The sequence below is a fragment of the Cervus canadensis genome, chromosome 9 (genome assembly GCF_019320065.1).
Source record: "Cervus canadensis isolate Bull #8, Minnesota chromosome 9, ASM1932006v1, whole genome shotgun sequence".
In the NCBI taxonomy this organism is placed as follows: domain Eukaryota; kingdom Metazoa; phylum Chordata; class Mammalia; order Artiodactyla; family Cervidae; genus Cervus; species Cervus canadensis.
The window spans coordinates 3,080,429-3,098,823 of NC_057394.1; the positions used below are offsets into that span (position 1 = coordinate 3,080,429).

The window sequence follows — 18,395 nt, forward strand, 5'->3', positions numbered from 1 at the left end:
ATTTTAAATGGACAGCAATCTACGATTTCTTCTCGTCAATATCTTTTAATTACGAGGTGAATGATTAATTCATTGATTTATTCCTTTCATTAAAAAAAGCACAAAAAGGAAGAGAGAAGTTGAAACTGTTAGTTGCTCAGTCACGTCTGACTCTTTGCGACCCCAGGGACTGTAGCCCGCCAGGCCCCTCTGTCCATGGGATTCGCCAGGCAAGAATTCTGGACTGAGTTGCCATTCCCTTCTCCAGGGGGTCTTCCCAACCTGGATCTCCTGCGTTGCAGGCAGATTCTTGACCGACTGAGTTACGAGGGAGGCCTGGGAAGAGATGAGGCAAAGAAATGAGCCAGTAGGTCTAGTGAGAGACCAGCAGTGAAGAGACGCGGAGGAGATAGAAAGGCAGGCGGGCGAGAGGAGGGGCTGGCTGTTCATGGGCAGGGAGAAAAGAGAGGCGTCAATAACACGTTGTAAGTTTCCGTCTGGGGAAGCGGGGTGGAGGGGGGCTCATTCAATCAGGGGGGCTTCTCAAGAGGAGGAATGCGTTCTTGAGAGAGAAAGACGTAGTTTATCATAGTTGTGTTTGCTCCCTTTGAACTACTTGCTAGAAGCTCATGTGGTGTTTCCAAGAAATAATCAGCTATAAGGATCTAAAATTCAGAGAAGTCCAGAAAATAAGCCCTGGAAGTCATCAACACCCAGACGACTAAAATCACGCCCTGGAAAGAAGGCGCCCATGTTTTACAGATGAAGACAGAGCTGATGGAGAAGGGGCCGTAGGGGCAAGGGGTGGGGGTGAGAGCAGGCAGGTGCAGACTCTGTCGGTGTGGACGAGGGGTCTGAAAGGACTCCTACGTCCTTGACCGTGGCTGGGATGGGGGGTCAAAGTGAAACAGCCCACGGGATGGGGCGGGAAGTGGGGAGACCTCAGGAGGCTTATACGGTGAGGCAGAAGCACATACAGACCAGAGAAGACGAAAAGACAGGGAGGAGGCGTTGGAGGAGGAGGGAGAGGGTCTGGCCTCCGGGCCCCTCGGCCCAGTGGAAGGACGCTCCCTTCCCACGTTCAGGTCGGGCGATGGATACGGTCCAGTGGCCGGACGTCTCAGGGAGTGGAGGGACCCCTGCTTATGGCCTCGGTGTCCCCAGGAGGGAACGTGGTCGAGGTTCAGGTGATGAGGTGAGGTGGACTTGAGGAATGGATTGAGACTCTAGGCTGCTGGCTGTGGACAAGGGACATTGTGGTCAAGCAGAGGGCTTCCCAGGAGGCGTTAGTGGTAAAGAACCCACCTGCTGATGCAGTAGACACAGGAGATGCGGGTTCGATCCCTGGGTCGGGAAGATCCCCTGGAGGAGGAAATGGCAACCCACTCCAGCATTCTTGCCTGGAGACTCCCAGGGACAGAGGAGCCTGGTGGGCTACAGTCCATGGGGTCGCAGAGAGTCAGACATGACCGAGAGACTTGGCACGCAGGAGCCAAGCCAGGAGACACGGGAGGCTTAGTGAAGCGGCTGAGGACCCTGGGGAGCTCTGGCCAGCTCCAGCGGGGCTCCCTCTTTCCCCAAGGACAGGCAAGCTGGGGGGTGGGGCCTTGGACCAAAAGGAAGAGGTCACGGGCAACCATGCCAGCAAGGGGTTGGGTTAGGATGGTCAGAGCCATCTGGCTTAAAATGCACAAAATTCTAGTGACTAAAAGGTCCTAATGATAAGAAGCTGTAACCCATCTTAATTCTTCCTGTTCTTACAGAAGTTTTCCATCCATCTTTGCTGGTGTCATCTTTTCTTTTCCGCTTGTAACATAGGATAGAATTCCATTCAGAGTGGTTACTTGACATCTTGTAAAGAACAATTAGCTCTCATTAACATTACAGAGTCAAATAAGCAAAACACCACAGTTCCTTTCCACTTTCTTGCAAGTTAATCAGTTAATAAACTCCATCTATGGAGAATTCAAATATTTCTTTAGACCTCAGCATCTCCCCACTTTGTGTGTCTTTATGGTGGGAATTTTCGGCAGCTCTGACCTACTCCATGAAGCAGTTAAATTCTGGGCAGAAGGAACCATTGGAGTTAATCTGGGCAATTTAGGGCTATTAAGTCTGTAACAAGAAACCCAATCCAAACTGGGGGTTTTCCAGGGCAGTTGACCTGATGGCAGGAGTGACGCTTGAAGACTGTTTGCATTTTCCTCAATAATCAGAAAACTTGTTGGTATGAGGATGATGCAAAAAAACAAAAAACAAAAAACTCGACCTCAATGTCTTCTATACAAACTTTACAATCCTCCTACTTTTCAGTAAGGCCTGGGTTGATTTCACTAGAAATATATAGGTCTTAACAGCCAAACTCTAATGAAAATGGAAAGGTTAGTATCAGGGGAAAAAAAACTAAAAGCCTACTTTTTAGACATTAAAAGTACTTTTTTCCCCTTCAAAATCATTTAATAATGAAACCACAGGACAGGACTTTGAGCAAGCCCCAGGAGATGGTGAAGGACAGGGAAGCCTGTCGTGCCTCAGTCCATGGGGTCGCAAAAGGGTTGTCAAGACTGAGCAAGTGAACAACAATAATATCACACAGGACAGAAGAATCCTAGAAAAATATGCCTGGTAAAACCCTACAACCAAGAGTGCAGCAGAGCTCTGTCTGACCCTTTCTGATGACATTTTAAACTTTTATTATCTATAAAATGGAATAAAAGAAATAAAAAAAATTCTTCATTTCTCTTTCATGATGACTTTATGTTAATTAAATAAGACACTATGTGTGATATGCTTTCTAAACTCAGATTGCAATGAACACATAGAATAGGAGTATTTCCTGGAAAGAATGTATCTTGCATATGTGGAAAGCTTTACTCAGCATGCTTGGTCATTAATGAATGTCTTTAATCAGATGTATAACTAAGTCAAACAAAATAAGGAACATTTTCGGAAATTACAACACATGCTATTAACCATGTAGAAGATTTTAAACTGTAAAATATACTTGTCTGTTCTTCTCCGATAGATAAAAGTAATAAACAGCTAAAAAGATCATAATTCTCACTTCTGGATTATTTTCTCCCAGTGTGAATCACTTGAAGGTTAACAGTCACACATGTGTTTCCATGTGGTTTTAACACTTGAAAAGAGGTCAGAATGACTGTGGGCCACGGTTTATTGAGGTCCCTGGAGACTAGCCACGCTCCATTGATGCTTTCCCCGTAATCTCAACACCGTGGTTGAGACCCACCGGAAGAATCTGTGCTTATCATCACAGATGATAAGTGTTTCATCTGACAGCTTCAGACTCTGTCACCTATTCACTGACGGTCCCGCACGTCAACTACAGGTTGGCACGTGCCAAGAGCGTTTGTCAGCAACTGAAGAGCAACAGCCACAAGGGCCTCTGCCATCTGCCTCTGTGGAGACCTGGCCCTGTGCTGCGGACCTTCAGGACCCGCCGAGGGGAATTCAGCGTGGAGACTGAGGCACTCTGTGCTCCAGGGAAACGGGTGGGACACGACTTCAGATGGACAGATGTGTTCAGGAACCGATTTCGTGGTCCCAATCCTTGCCTCTCCACAGATGTTGAAGAGCACTGAATCCCTTTGTGGTGCCATCAGCTCCTCGTGACTAGCAGGAAAGTTTTTGTAAAGTAGGCGCTTGATTGCATCAAGCTGCCCCTTCACCAAAATCTCATATATGGGCCTCCCCCAGTGCCCTCTGCAGCAGCCCTCAGAGCGAGCCGTGGCGCTGTCTCCCAGGCGGCAGTCCTCCTTCTGCGCCAAGTAACAACCCACAGCTCTCACGCTTGCATCGTTTTCAGTCGACACACACTCCCGGCATTCAGATCTTAGAATATCAGTCTTCAGGGTCTTTCATGGCATCGTTTATGTCTTGAAAACCATGTACTTATAGCTCAGACAGTCTGCTTTTATCATATCCTCTTAGCTCATACAGAACTCGGAACGGTAGCATTCGGCAACACGGAGATGTGGCCAGAGACAGAAGCATCAATGGTGTGTCATTTGTGGGACCAGGGATCGCTGCTGTTTTGTTTTCAAAAGCTTGACAGATCAGGGGACGCTCCAGCTGTTGTCCCACCACAGAGCAGAAGACGGTAACATGGAGGCTGGACCATGTTAAAAACAACAGGTGGGTTAACACTGTTTGATTAATTGGACTCAAAAGGAGAGTCGGTGAGAACTGAAAATACGTGTCAAACACTTCACTGGAGGTTCCGGAAGCACGTCCATTCATCTTCACATCAATCCTGAAAAGCAGAGCTATCACTGTGCCCATCTGTGATACACGGGAACTGAAGCGCGTTTAAGGTTTCCAAGCCAGCACCTGGCCGACAGACAGCACCCTCTCTGCTGACCCCTCTGTGCCTCTTGGCTCTCCTGCGAGGGGCTGGAGGAGAGGAGAGGCTGAACGGCACCAGGAGGCACCTTCCTCAAGTTACGATTTGGCTTAAAAATGTGGGGGAGGGAAAATGAGACGTGGAGTTACTATTACACATGGATGTGCTTTAAACAGAATGCAAAGTCCCACAGGATTTTAAGACTCCTCAGGATAGTTTGTGATTATTTGGTTCTGTCTCAGCTCCATACGTGTGTTACAGGCACAAGATGGGGTAGCTGGCAACTGAACAGGACCCCATGGGCCCTTCCAGGGACAGACGCCCCTGAACCCCACCGGGTCCTCCACCTGCCTCTTGTCTGTGGGCAAGTTTAGCTCCCTAGGTCTTCCCCAAGTTCCAAAGAATAAACTTAACCAGAGAAATGAGAAAATGCAGAAACAGAGGAAAACAGTCAAGCATGACAAAATTATAATAGCTTGACCATTACGCAAAGAGTGCCGAAGAGCTGATGCCTTCGAACTGTGATGCTGGAGAAGACTCTTGAGAGTCCCTTGGACAGCAAAGATTAAAGGAAATCAACCCTGAATAATTACTGGGATGACTGATGCTAGGGTTGAAGCTCCAGTAGTTTGGTCACCTGATGTGAAGAGTGGACTCATTGGAAAAGACCCTGATGCCGGGAAAGACTGAGGGCAGGAGGAGAAGTGGGTGACAGAGGATGAGATGGCTGGATGGCATCACCGACTCGATGGACATGAGTTTGAGCAAGCTCCAGGAGACAGTGAAGGACAAGGAAGTCTGGCGTGCCGCAGTCCATCGGGTTGAGAAGAGTTGGACATGACTTAGCAACTGAACACAACAATCATTAAACAGTGATTAATGATTAAACAAAGTCAAGGACCTTTAGTTCCTCCTCGGGAGCTATAGACAGTATTCTTTAGCCATGTCCTTGAGCTGTTTTGCAGATACTGAAACCCCCACCAGTTGGGAGAAGTTAACTATATTCTGCCCTCAACAACTATATTCTATTCTATATATAGACCCCATACAGGTTGGAACCAGATGGTTGATGACGTTGACTCCTGATCACCTCACCACCAACCAATCAGAAGACTGTCTGTGAGCTGATCACACACCCTGCAGTCCTCTAGCTCGCTCAGGGCTTCAAAAGCCATTCCCTGGAAGTCACTGGGGAATCTGGATCTAGTGAGTTTTAGGTGCCTGGACGCTAACGGAATATAGCAGTGGCTGTTTCAGTCACACTCTTGTGACTGGATGAACTCATTTATTAGTTCCAGAAAAGAGTTTTGTTTGTTTTGGGTAGGTTCCTTGGATATCTCCCCTCTCCCTTTTTGCTTTTTATATAAAACATGATGGTGATTTATTCTGAACAACTAAGTTTATAAATCTCATTTTTAAAGATCAGGATGACAAAAGCCCACCTGTACCAAAGATACAAATGACTGTTTTCGCTCACATTAAAAATAATAGCAAACCAGGTGAATATGTGTTACAACTGAAAGGTACAAAATTCCACTTGGCTTTGAAAACCTTTTCTTGAAGGTGTTCATGACAAGTTAAATTTAAGATAAGCCCGTAACAAGAAATGTTGACTTGTGCTATTTCTAATCAACTGTTCCACTGTTCCAATCTGTTGATTGTCATGACAAGGCACAGTATTCCAGGAATACATCTTCTAAGGTGGGTCAAAAATCATGTTTGTGTCTGTGGTGTATATATGCCTGTGAGTGTGTGAGTGAAGGGGGTGTGTGTGTTTATTGATAACTTGTGCTTTGCCATAATGGAACACAGATTCTGGAATAAATTTCCTATGGGTAGAGGGGCAAATTTAAAATCACTAATCCCCCAGCTTAAGGCACCACTGAGACACGGGGAACGGAATTCAAGGTGGCAGTGATTTGATCCGAATATCAAACAATGACCTTTTGCAAAAGAAGCAGAATTTCAAGGGCGCGGGACCCCTTGGAACACCTGTACCTCCTTTCTCGGAGCCCAGCCAGACACAGTAAAACTGTAAACTGGCAACTGGTGGATGAATGAGTCCGCAGATGAGATGTGCAGCATTGTGGATCAGTCAACCAAGGCGTACTATACACATCAAAGTTCTAAGACGCTAAACCTTAATAGTTATCCGAACAAAAAGAGAAATGATGATTCTGGGAGGTGACGGAGGTGTCAGCTAGCACCAGAGGCACATCATATTTCAATGTATAAATGTATGAAACCAACACATTGTACATCTTCAAGCTAACAATGATGTTAGTCTTTCAGTCGTGTCTGGCTCTTTGCAGCCCCATGGACTGTAGCCCGCCAGGCTCCTCTGTCCATGGGATTCTCCAGGCAAGGATACTGGAGTGGATTGCCAGTTCCTGCTCCAGGGGACTTTCCTGACCGAGGGATTGGACCCGGGTCTCCTGCACTTCAGGCAGATTCTTTACTGCCTGAGCCACCGGTGAAGCCCAATCTCACCACACAATGCTATATATCAAGTACACCTCAAAAATTAACTGATTAATTCATCAGTAAACTCCGGGAGTTGGTGATGGACAGGGAGGCCTGGCGTGCTGCGGTTCATGGGGTCGCAAAGAGTCGGACACAACTGAGCGACTGAACTGAACTGAACTGAACTGAATTTAAAAATACAAGAACAAACAGAAACAGCCGCCCTGGCTGTGCTCATGAGGCCTCTTGGTTCAGCAGACAGGGGACGGGCTCGCCTATGCCTGCACGATTGCCCAGCACTCACAGGGAGAGCGGCCTCCAGTGGAAACACTGTTAACGGGGGTCCCCACTTCAAACCACGTGCCTGCCCCCTTCAGCACGTCTGGGCTCAGAGACCACAGACGTGATTTTTTGCTGGTGTTTGATCTGCCGCATAAACAACAGAAGAACAATGTCTTCTGACCGTGGGCAAAGCTGCCTTCTACTTGGGGAAGTTTAATATGTAAACAGAAACCAGATAAGGCAAAAACCAGACAGTTGGCATCAACAAAGACAGCCCTGTTTACCAGTTGATGGAGGAAGATGGTAACTGGCTCCTTCCTGCTCACCCACCCCCACCCTGCTCCTCAAAGGAAATTCTTTTCTTGACTGCTTTAAAACTATCTGGAAAGTATTAACCAATTTTAAATCCCCCCTCCCTGGAATATGAATAAGATTTTTTTTTATTAACCGCAGGTTCAGATCCATAAATCTCCCCCAATGAAAATGTTAATATATTAGCCGCAAACTGTTTTGTTTGGAGAGAGGAAACCCTGCCCGTGGTCCTCGGAGAAGAACAGAATCCGTTTAATAAATTACGCATTCAGAATGACTTCGGGTCTTGTGACATTCCCAGAATAGTTTGTCCATATTTTTCTCATCAGTCAGAATATTTCTGCAAAACATCTGGTGGGACAAAGTCTAAACTCTCACCATCTTTCCAACAGGGGGTTGGTGCATCTGATAAAGTCGCTTAGTTCTTGAACACGGAGGTGGAGACGCAAGAGCAGAGCAGCTGCCTGCAGCACAAAGGGTCCAGGACACAGATCTGGGGGTCAAACCCCAGGCCGCACTGCATCCCCGCCCTGTGTCCGGAGGGGGCTCCTTCCTGCCAGCGGAAGGGCCGTCCTTTCCCTCTCGCAGAGACATAGAGGACCAGTAGGGATTACATGGATGAATCAGTGAAACGGGAAGAAAGGGAACTTTTCGCTCAGAGCCGGTGTCGGGGTCTGGCCTTCATGAACCTGTTTAACCCGCCAAGGCCTGGGGGCTGCGCCTGCCGGGTGGAGTAGGGGGGTTCCAGACTCCCCCCCGAGTCCAGGTCACAGCAGACCAGCTCGGGCTCTGCACGTGGGGAGGGCCAGCAGGTGCGCCTGTATTCACCTGGCTCGGTCCAGGCTGAGCAGGAGCGAAAGTCCTCCTCGGGGGAAATCTCACCAAAAGACTTTGTGTAGGGTCACACCCACAACACCGTGGTGAAGGATAACTCAGACCCAACAGGGGTCTGAAATCCTGACTGAGGCTGACACCTGCATGGCAACGCCGGTCATCTGTAAGTGGTCCAGAAGGCGACACTCCCGCTCATGACCGTGCAGGGACAGTTACTGCTGATGCAGGCTGTCTGGTTCTCCTGGGACCCGCCCGCAGGCTTGCACCGGTGTTTGTGCAAGGCTCCCTATGTGACAATGCCACACTGCAGTCACTAAGCCACGTCCAACTCTTTGTGATCCCACAGACCGCAGCACGCCAGGCCTCCCTGTCCTTCACCAACGCCCAGACTTTGCTCAAACTCATGTCCATCGAGTCGGTGATGCCATCCAACCGTCTCATCCTCTGTCGTCCCCTTCTCCTCCTGCCCTCAATCTTTCCCAGCATCAGGGTCTTTCCCAATGAGTCAGCTCTTCGAATCAGGTGGCTGAAGTTTTGGAGCCTCAGCTTCAGCATCAGTCCTTCCAATGAACACCCAGGACTGATCTCCTTTAGGATGGACTGGTTGGGTCTCCTTGCAGTCCAAGGGACTCTCAAGAGTCTTCTCCAACACCACAGGTCAAAAGCATCAGTTCTTCGGCACTCAGCTTTCTTTATAGTCCAACTCTCACATCCATACACGACCACTGGAAAAACCATAGCTCTGACTACAAGGACCTTTGTCAGCAAAGAGCCCACCAGAGGCGAGTCTCTGAACCCCACCAGGGGAAGCGTGCCAAGGAGCTGCCCTCTGGGCGGAAGTGCCTGAGTGTGCACGCAAGGCCCTCATCAGATCAACCATCCTGCATCCTGCTGCCATCATGCCAACTCTCTGCCTAGCTGAAAATGTCACCTAAGTAACAAATCCTCCTGCATGTTTTCCAAGCCTCCCTACAACACAGTTCTGCTCATCAAACTCCTCTCGTTCTGTTCTGTTTCTGGGCGGCCCCCTCCCCCCTACCGGAGCTGGTCACCAGGCACCTTGACATTGACCCTCTGCGCTCAGGAGCAGCCTCCAGATTCTCTTCCAGCCGCACGCATGTGCCCAGGAATATTCACAGAACGAAAAGGCTGACCCTTCCAAAAGCAAGAGGGGTCTCCTGGTCTGACTGTCTTCAACCAGGACGCTATCTTTTCCTGTTTACAGACCGGAACTGAAACATCAGCTTTTCCTGGGTCTTGAGCCTGAATGCTTTTGGATTGGAGCTCATACCACTGCCTCCCCTGGGGCTTTAGCTCACCCTCGGCAGCGCTGGCGACTTCTCGGCCTCCATATTTGTGTGAAATCAATCATGTATATATATATACGAGCTTCCCTGGGCTCAGCGATAAAGAATCCACTGCCAATGCAGGAGATGTGGGTTTGATCCCTGGGCTGGGAAGATCCCCTGGAGAAGGAAGTGGCAACCCATTCCAGTATTTCTGCCTGGGGAATCCCATGGACAGAGGAGCCTGGCGGGGTACAGTCCATGGGGTCGCAAAAGAGTCAGACACAACTTAGTGACTAAACAACAAATATATATATATGTGTGTGTGTGTGTCTGTGTCTGTGTGTCTGCGTGTGTATATACACACACATGCACACATGTATATGTACATCTATTACACATATCTATACACACACATACATATACATAAAGAAATGTATTCTCCCCCACTTTACTTATTCACACATAAACACACTTATATAGTAAACAGTTTTCATTTAACATGTACAACTTACAGGTCATCAATTTGACTCTTTTTGGGTAGAGATCATGACCACATTCCTGATCTAAATTCTTATCAAACTTAAATCAGTACTGACTGTAAGATTGTCTCACATACACTTGAGCATTTCCGCATGTGTCTCTGGGTTTTCAGACACACCTGCCTGGCTCTGTTTATACCTGGTTCGTTTCCAACATACTTGTGCGAGGCCAGAGGTAACTGGTGGATACACAAGTAGTGAACAGAAACTCCACTTTTTTCCTTGATTAAAGGTTGGCAAAAGCAAGAGAAAAATTGATGCCATAAAACTCAACCCTTCTTTCATCAGAAAAACCCAAAACAAAGAAAACCCCGGTAATACTACAGTGAAGAATTTCTTTGGGAAATGTCCTAGTGAAAAGGCACCTAGGATAAGACACAAACATGCAAATACATGATCAGAGGTGATCAATTGGCTTTAAATTCTTTCAGGAAGGGCAGAAGGGAGGTATGAGAAAATGGATGGGAGGGGAGGGTGAGAAAATAGAACATTTCTAAACAGAAAAGGAGTTCACTTCATCAGTTTGCTGGCCTTCCTGGATAACGTAAGTAGACAAATAGCACCCTTTCTGCACGTCCGCAGCAGGCGGAAAGACACCCATCCCGCGCGCGGAAGCTCACTGCCCTGGCATCAGAACAGCGTCTCTGCTAGAGGGCCTCTGTCATGGGAATAAGAAACACCAGGCTCTCCTTTTTAGCAAGCTGGGATTTTTGTAAAGAAGTTAAAATGAGTAAGGTAAAAACATGCTACTTCCGTAACTTTCATGAAGATTTTTAAAATAAAGTTCAGGAAAATCTCAACCACAATATCTTACTAAAATGCAGGTAATACTTTAAAAAGTAATCTTGCCCAAGGCTAAGTGTGCAACCAGAAGACTTCAGAAATGAAATATTAGAACTGGTTATTCCAGGAGAGATTCATAAATTACGTTAAACTAAATATCCCAGTTTTTCTTTCTGATAAATATCAATTCTCATTGAAAAGCTAAATAAAATTGTTGACACACACAAATACTCCTATACTCATAACTGATCCTAATGATGTCTAGAAAAAGGGGATGGAAAATGAGATCTCTACTCCTAACCCTACTATTCTATTGCACTTTTTTGCTCTTAGTTTTGAATATTTTCTAGCAAAATATTTTTGCTGAACCTGTCCTTGTGATTACAAATGTGCTACATATTTTCAATAAAAGAATATATTATATAAAAATATGGTATAATATTATAACACAGAATTAAAAAAATCAGAGCCAAGATCAGCTAAAGGAAAAATGATTGGAATTAAGCCCTTAGCACTCAACATGAAATGTTAACATATTCTCAGTTCAGTTCAAAACTTCTTTGAACTACTCCAATATTTCCATCTGAATGCTAAACTTGAACTACTTATTAGTAACAACAAAACACTATTCCCAAAACAACTACATTCAACCAAGTGCTCGGATAAGTCCAGATAAGTGATTGCTGTGAGCGCCCCAGTGTTGCACTGTGTTTTTAGGTCAAAATCCTTCTATGTGAGAAAAGAACATTTGCAGAAAAGGCCCAGGCATGTTGCCTAACTGCCATTATTCCTTGACACTTACAAATTAACTGAAAGTCAAAGTTCTGAAAACATTATTATTGAAGGTGCGAATGGTGTGCTTTATTTCTTTATCTCCAGATGCAATAGTCTAATCGTGACATGTAATATGAGAAATCCAGGAAGTTACACAAGAATACTAAAAAGCAACCAGTTATGCCGAGAGGTGTAGAATAAGTAAAAAACAGTTCAAAACGAGTTTTTCCAAAGAAGGATGCCGGAACCTTCAAAACCAGCAGACCTGGCTGTTCTGGTCTCCACGTGTTCATCCATCGAGAGGAAGAGTTAACATTCTGCTTCAGCTTTCCTCTCCAACACTGAAGAAATGAGATGACGCTGTGACCTAGCAGAAATCAGGTCACTCTTTTACTATTACTACTACCAGCACTGCACAATCATTCTTTGTAGAAATATTTTGATAGCTTTCTAAACCAATTCTACTCTTGAAAATGTTAATAAGTAACACTTTAAAGAGAAATATGATGAAGATCAGATACACCTTCCCTATCAGATTTACTTTAACTTTTCATATGTACAAAACTGCACATTTCCTTAGAAATAAATTTAAATGGATTTTGGGTACTGCGGATTCTTTAAACATTCGAGAAACATTATAAACATTCTCTGGTATCTTCTTTCTGCTCAATCTGCTGCTTCTAACAACTTTAGTCTTTATATTTCAGGTGTGAAATAGAAAGAAAGTTAACCCTTCAAAGAGTTAACTCTAACTCTCAAGGTTTTTTGAAAATAAAAGGCTCTAAAACTAGGAAGATTTAAATCAGTAGGTATTCCCTTCTGATTTGTTAGAAGACATACAGCTTAAAATTGGGGGGCGGTGGGGAGGAGGGTAAGGCAGAATTAAATTATTGCTTCCCAGGTGGCTCAGCGGTAAAGAGCCTGCCTGCCAAGGCAGGAGATGCGGGTTCGATCCCTGGGTCAGGAAGATCCCTGGAGAAGGAAATGGCAACCCCCTCTAGTATTTCTTGCCTGGGAAAGTCCGTGGATAGAGCAGCCTGGAGGGCTGCAGTCCAACACAACTCAGAGACTAAACAACAACAACAGAATTAACTTACACAAATTAACTAATAAAAGTTAAAAACGACAGCTGTCATTATTTTAAAAAAAAAAAAGAGAGAGAGAGTGATCATGGCCTATTTCCCTGCAGTGATGATTTTAGGAAAGCTTTTATTTAAAAATCAGGTGGCATGGCCTCTTTCTTTCTTTTTTCTTTCTCTTTTTCCTCTCCTCTCCAGGAATGATATTCCTGTCCCAAGCACAGCGGTAACGGAGGAGAAAGGAGTGCAGAGAGGGTAGAGAACAAAGGAAAAAAAAAAAAAACATCTAGTATTATGTTTCATCTGTTCTGCGCTTTGTTTTTATTCCTCTGGCTTCTAACCTTAATCAGCTGGTTTGCTCACAGCTCTAAATTTCCTTCTCACTTCCCACTAATCTCCGTTTTCAGATAAGAAACCTCTTCCTGCTGAAATTGAAAAGCTTCCACTAAATGGAATCAATCACACTATCAGCCAAAGAGAAATCAAGATCCATTTGAAAAGGTCAGATAAAGTAGGACATTTACAATGTTGATGATGCTACATTTAAACAACTGCACCCCATCCTTATAATGACCTAGTTCAGGAAATTGCTGTGAAGTTTAATGATATGTTACTAAGTTACTTCGCATTTCAGCAACCTCCATATATTGTGATGTGAGCCTAGTAAATAATATTCTGGTAGCTAAAGCAGAAATTTAAAGGCAACATTTTATCAACCCTAATTTAATTTGCCCAACATCTGATGCTAAAAGTGCAGTGCTTATGTTTGGACAACGGGTACTCATAAAAATGTTCGTATACTTTTTCTCTTGGGGGCCAAAATTTCATTTCTTTCACTGAATGAAAATTTTTATCATCACAGCAAATAAGCTGAGTTTTGTTTATGCATCAGTTTATTCTCTCTTATCTTCAGATGTTTGATTTAATACCAGTCAGGCTTTCTTAGGCTTCCCAGGTGGCAGAGCGGTAAAGAATCCCCCTGCCAATGCAGGAGACACAGCAAGCAAGGGTTCCATCCCTGGGTCGGGAAGATGGCCTGAAGGAAATGCAACCCTCTCCAGGATTCTTGCCTGGAGAATCCCATGGACAAAGGAGCCTGGCGGGCTACAGTCCGTGGGGTTCACAAGAGTTGGACTGGACTTAGTGACTAAACCACCACCAGTGGTTAATTACTAAGTCTGGGAGGCAAGCCAATATTTGAAAAGGTGAATGTTTTGGTGTTTTGAATCCTGAAATACGCCTTCATGTTTCAATCAATCGGTTTGATCAGAAACTCTCAGTGTGTACTTCAATTAGCAACAGGATCAAATGTTAACAATTCTGTAAACACACTTTCTCAGCCTACTGTCTAAGAGGCTTTATAATCTTGGGGATTCTTCACACACAAAAAAAAAATCCCTCGTCTAAGGGAAGTGAACTTTGAAGTAATGCAGATACTTAGAGGAAATGTGCTTGTAATAGGAATTCTGTGCTGCAAGACAAAAAAAAAAGTCAAATAACAGAGTTACTGTTTGAAACAATAAATGAAGGATTAAAAAAAAGCAAACTCTAATCAAAGACGAGGTAAAACAAAGCACTTTTCATGAACTACAGGCCTCTTAGCCACGCTGGTATTCCTTGAAAGTGAGGAATTGATTATTCCAGATTCAAAACACAGTCTATTTATGCCAGTTAGTCCACAAAACAGACTACTGCATTTATGCATAATTAAACTGACTTCGAGATATGAAGGAAAATTCAACGTTAGTTGAACAAAATTAATTTGCTCTGAGACAAGGAAGAAAATATGTTTGTAGTACCCAGAGCAGTAAAACATGGTATGCTAATTTTGAATTAGAACTTTGGTGGCCACAGTGAGCTTTTCATATCAATATCTACAGGAAGGGGCATTTCAATTCAGTCAATGTTTGGGAGACATTTTTTAAGAAAATAAAAGGGCAATTGCATATGGCTGTCCATTTTCTGGCTCCTTCATGTGTATCTGTGGCTCACTCTTTCCAAGGGGGGTCTTCTGAAAACGGGATAGAATTCTCCTCTGCAGATGCTTCCCACAGAGGGAGGGGCAGGGGGCCACTGTCTGTCCATCTTGAGGTCCTGTCTCCTGCCACTGACCTCCAGCGACCTCCCCGTTCTGGCTGCTGCGAACCCGAACTGGGTTCACTCCTGCAGATCCCCTAGGACCACTCCTGCAGCAGACCCCGGCCCGGCCCAGCGCCCGTCCTCTGGGGAAGCCGCGTCTGTGCTGAGCATCTCCAGCCACAGCTCCCACCAAGGCCCCAGGACGGTCCTGCACCCTGGGAGGGGGCTCGAGGCTAGTAGAAGACACAGTAAGCGATCCTTCCTGGGAACAGTAAGGAAAAACTCTCTTCTGTGTAACGCAGGTCAAAATGTGAGTGCATGCGTGCTAAGTCACTCAGTCATGCCCGACTCTGCAATCCCGTGGCCCACAGCCCACCAGGCTCCTCTGTCCATGGGATCCTCCAGGCAAGAGTACTGGAGTGGGTCGCCATGCCCTCCCCCAGGGGATCTTCCCAACCCAGAGACCGAACTGGCATCTCTTAGGTCCACTGCCCTGGCAGGTGGGTTCTTTACCACTAGCGCCACCTGGGAAGCCCCTACAGATCAAAATACTTGAGTTTATTTCATTCTTAAAAGGATTCACTTTGAAGAACACCCCGATATGATACCAGATTTATACCCAATGTACCTCAGTCTCTTGTATACCTGTCACATGGAAACGTGTGCGTTTTGAGTGTTCAGGGCCTCTTTTTATTATGAATGCTTTTTGCAGAGGTTATCAGCAAGCAATGATTTCCTGGTGAGGGTTTACAGGTACGACATGTGGGGGATTTTACCAAGCCAGTGCACTGGATGTAAGGGATGATTGAGGAATAGATCAGTCATCACTGCAGGATGTTCTGTTTACCGTGAAATATTTAAACAGGTGGGAGAGTGCAGTATTCCAAGGACACGCTCTTCTGTACCCGGACACACACACACACACACACACACACACACACACACACACGTGCCATATTATACGTGACCCGCCCAGCTGTCAACAGCAGCATGGGGTCACTGTGTCATGACCCAGAGCCTTCTACTGACATTGATGTTCGGAGCACTTGTCTTCCCCTGAAAGAGTTGGGTTAATCTGTCTAAACGCTAAAGCTCTGGACTAGCTGGCTCTACCAATATTCCCCAAATAAGTACAGAAGTGATTAGAATCTGTCAAAATATTTAGCTACAATCAAATTCAGTAATATGCATTTCTTGGGTGGATATAAACATGCTTCCAGTCACACATACACACACACACACACACACACACACGTCAGCACGATCTATTCTACATACATAGATTGCTCATATGTCTTAACCTAAAACCACTATTCACTCTAGATTTGTAGTGAAGGAAGACTCCCTTCATTTCTCCAAAAAGGCCATATTTTAGGTTGGTGCAAAAGTAATTGTGATTTCGCACTGTTGAACTTTGCCATTTGATATTAGAACATAGTCTTAAATAAATGTGGCTGTGTTATACATCAGTTTAACGCACATTTCTCACTTTATGTTTTTCTGGTAATGACTTATTACTTGTTGTTTATTTTATATTTATTTTAGACTATAGAAATGATGTTAGACAAAAGACAAATTCAAGTGAGTTTTTATTTGGGTTCAAAATGGGTTGTTAAGCAGCAGAGACAACTCACAACATCAAGAATGTATTTGGCCTGGGAACTGCTAACGAATGTACAACGCAGTGGTGTTTTGCAAAGGAGATGAGAGCCTTGAAGATGAGGGGCGTGATGGCCAGCTGTCAGAAGCTGACAACAATCAAATGAGAGCATCGTCAAAGCTGGTCCTCTTACAACTACACAAGAAGCTGCCCAAGAACTCACCATCGACCATTCTATGGTCCTTTGGCATTTGAAGCAAATTGGAAAGGTGAAAAAGCTCGATTAGTGGGTGCCTCAGGAGCTGACTGAAAATAAAAAAGATTGTCTTTTTGAAGTGTCATCTCTTATCCTATGCAACAACAGTAAACCATTTCTCGATCTGATTGTGATGTGTGATGAAAAGTGGATTAATGTTTGTATGACAACCTGGGATGACCAGCTCAGTAGTTGGACAGAGGAGAAGCTCCAGAGCACTCCCCAAAGCCAAACTTGCACCAAACAAATGGTCATGGTCACTGTTTGGTGGTCTGCTGCCAGTCTGATCCACTAATTTTCTGAATCCTGGCAAAACCACTATATCTGAGAAGTATGCTCAGCAAATCAACGAGATGCACGGAAAACCTCAACGTTGGCACTGGTCAACAGAAAGGGCCAAGTTCCCCTCCGAGACGATGCCTGGCTGCATGTCGCACAATCAGTGCTTCAAAAGTTGAACGAACTGGGCTACAATGTTTTGCCTCATCTGCCATCTTCACCTGACCTCTCGCCAACCGACTACCAGTTCTTGGAGCATCTCAACAACTTTTTTGCAGGGAAAATGCCTCCACAACCAGCAGGAGGCAGAAAATGCTTTCCAAGAGTTTGTCAAATCCCGAAGGACAGATTTTTATGCTACAGGAATAAGCAAACGTATTTGTCGTTGGTAAAAATATGTTCATTGTAATGGTTCCTATTTTGATTCATAAAGATGTGTTTAAGCCGAGTTATAATGATTTAAAATCCAAGGTCCAAAACCACAATTGCTTTTGTATCAACCTAAATATATCAGTAGTGAGGAGCACCTTCTAAGTGTACGTCAGGGGCTGGGAGGATCAGATAAACTGGGCAGAGGCCACTGTGGCCTGAACCTCAGCGTTCACGGGAACGTTGGTTTCTTCTGTTAACCAGGCGGCTGAGGTCCACGTGGGAAGGAGAAGGTGTTTTTGGCCCTAGATGTCACATAAAGCCAGACGACCCAAAGGCTGCTACCTCAGTAGAAGAAACGCCATAAAACCTCGTCCACAGACAGACAAGCAACAGGGAAACACATCTGGGGGGATTCTCAGAGGGCAAAGGTCACTCTCCAGAAGTCGCAACCGCAGACAGACCCCGCCTGGTTTCAGGGGTTGACTCGCAGGCCACGGGTGCCCTTAGGACATTTTAACAAAGGAATTAGCCCTAGAACTGTCCCCGGTCTAACAGGTCCGGAGCACTGACCAAAGCCAAGAGACACTCTCTAGCCTGCAGTGGTCCTGAAGGTTTTGCCACCTGGGAAGGACCTGCTTTCAGGGAAGACTATTTTTCCTACAGATTGGTCGGGGGTGGGGCGGGGTGGAGATTGGGGATGACTCAAATTCATTACATTTATTCAGTTCTGTTCGGTTCAGTAGCTCAGTCGTGTCCGACTCTTCACATTTACTCTGTGCTTTATTTCTGTTATTATGACATCAGATCCACCTCAGAGCATCTGGCATTAGATCCTGCATTAGATCCGCTGCTCTAGGGGGCTAACCCCTGACCCAGGACTCTCACAGCCTGGCCACCAAGGGACACCAAGTCACACCCCGAAGGATGACCACCAGGAGACATGAGCTTCCCGGAGCGACTGTTAGCAGGTGTGATAAACAGCAACACGAGGTGCTTCAGAGCTTCAGATTGGTTACAGACAGTAAAACAAGCATGTCGAAAACAAATAAAAGAACTGGAAATACGAGAGAAGAACAAGAAGCAGTATTCAAGAAAATGCAGATTTGAGAGAA

General features: G+C 45.4%; 1 protein-coding gene across 3 annotated transcripts in view; it reads right to left on the reverse strand.

Moving 5' to 3' along the window:
* MYO16 (myosin XVI) overlaps nt 1-18,395 on the reverse strand; it is a 501,160-nt gene that overhangs the window by 197,708 nt on the left and 285,057 nt on the right. The gene's annotated exons all lie outside the window — the stretch shown is intronic.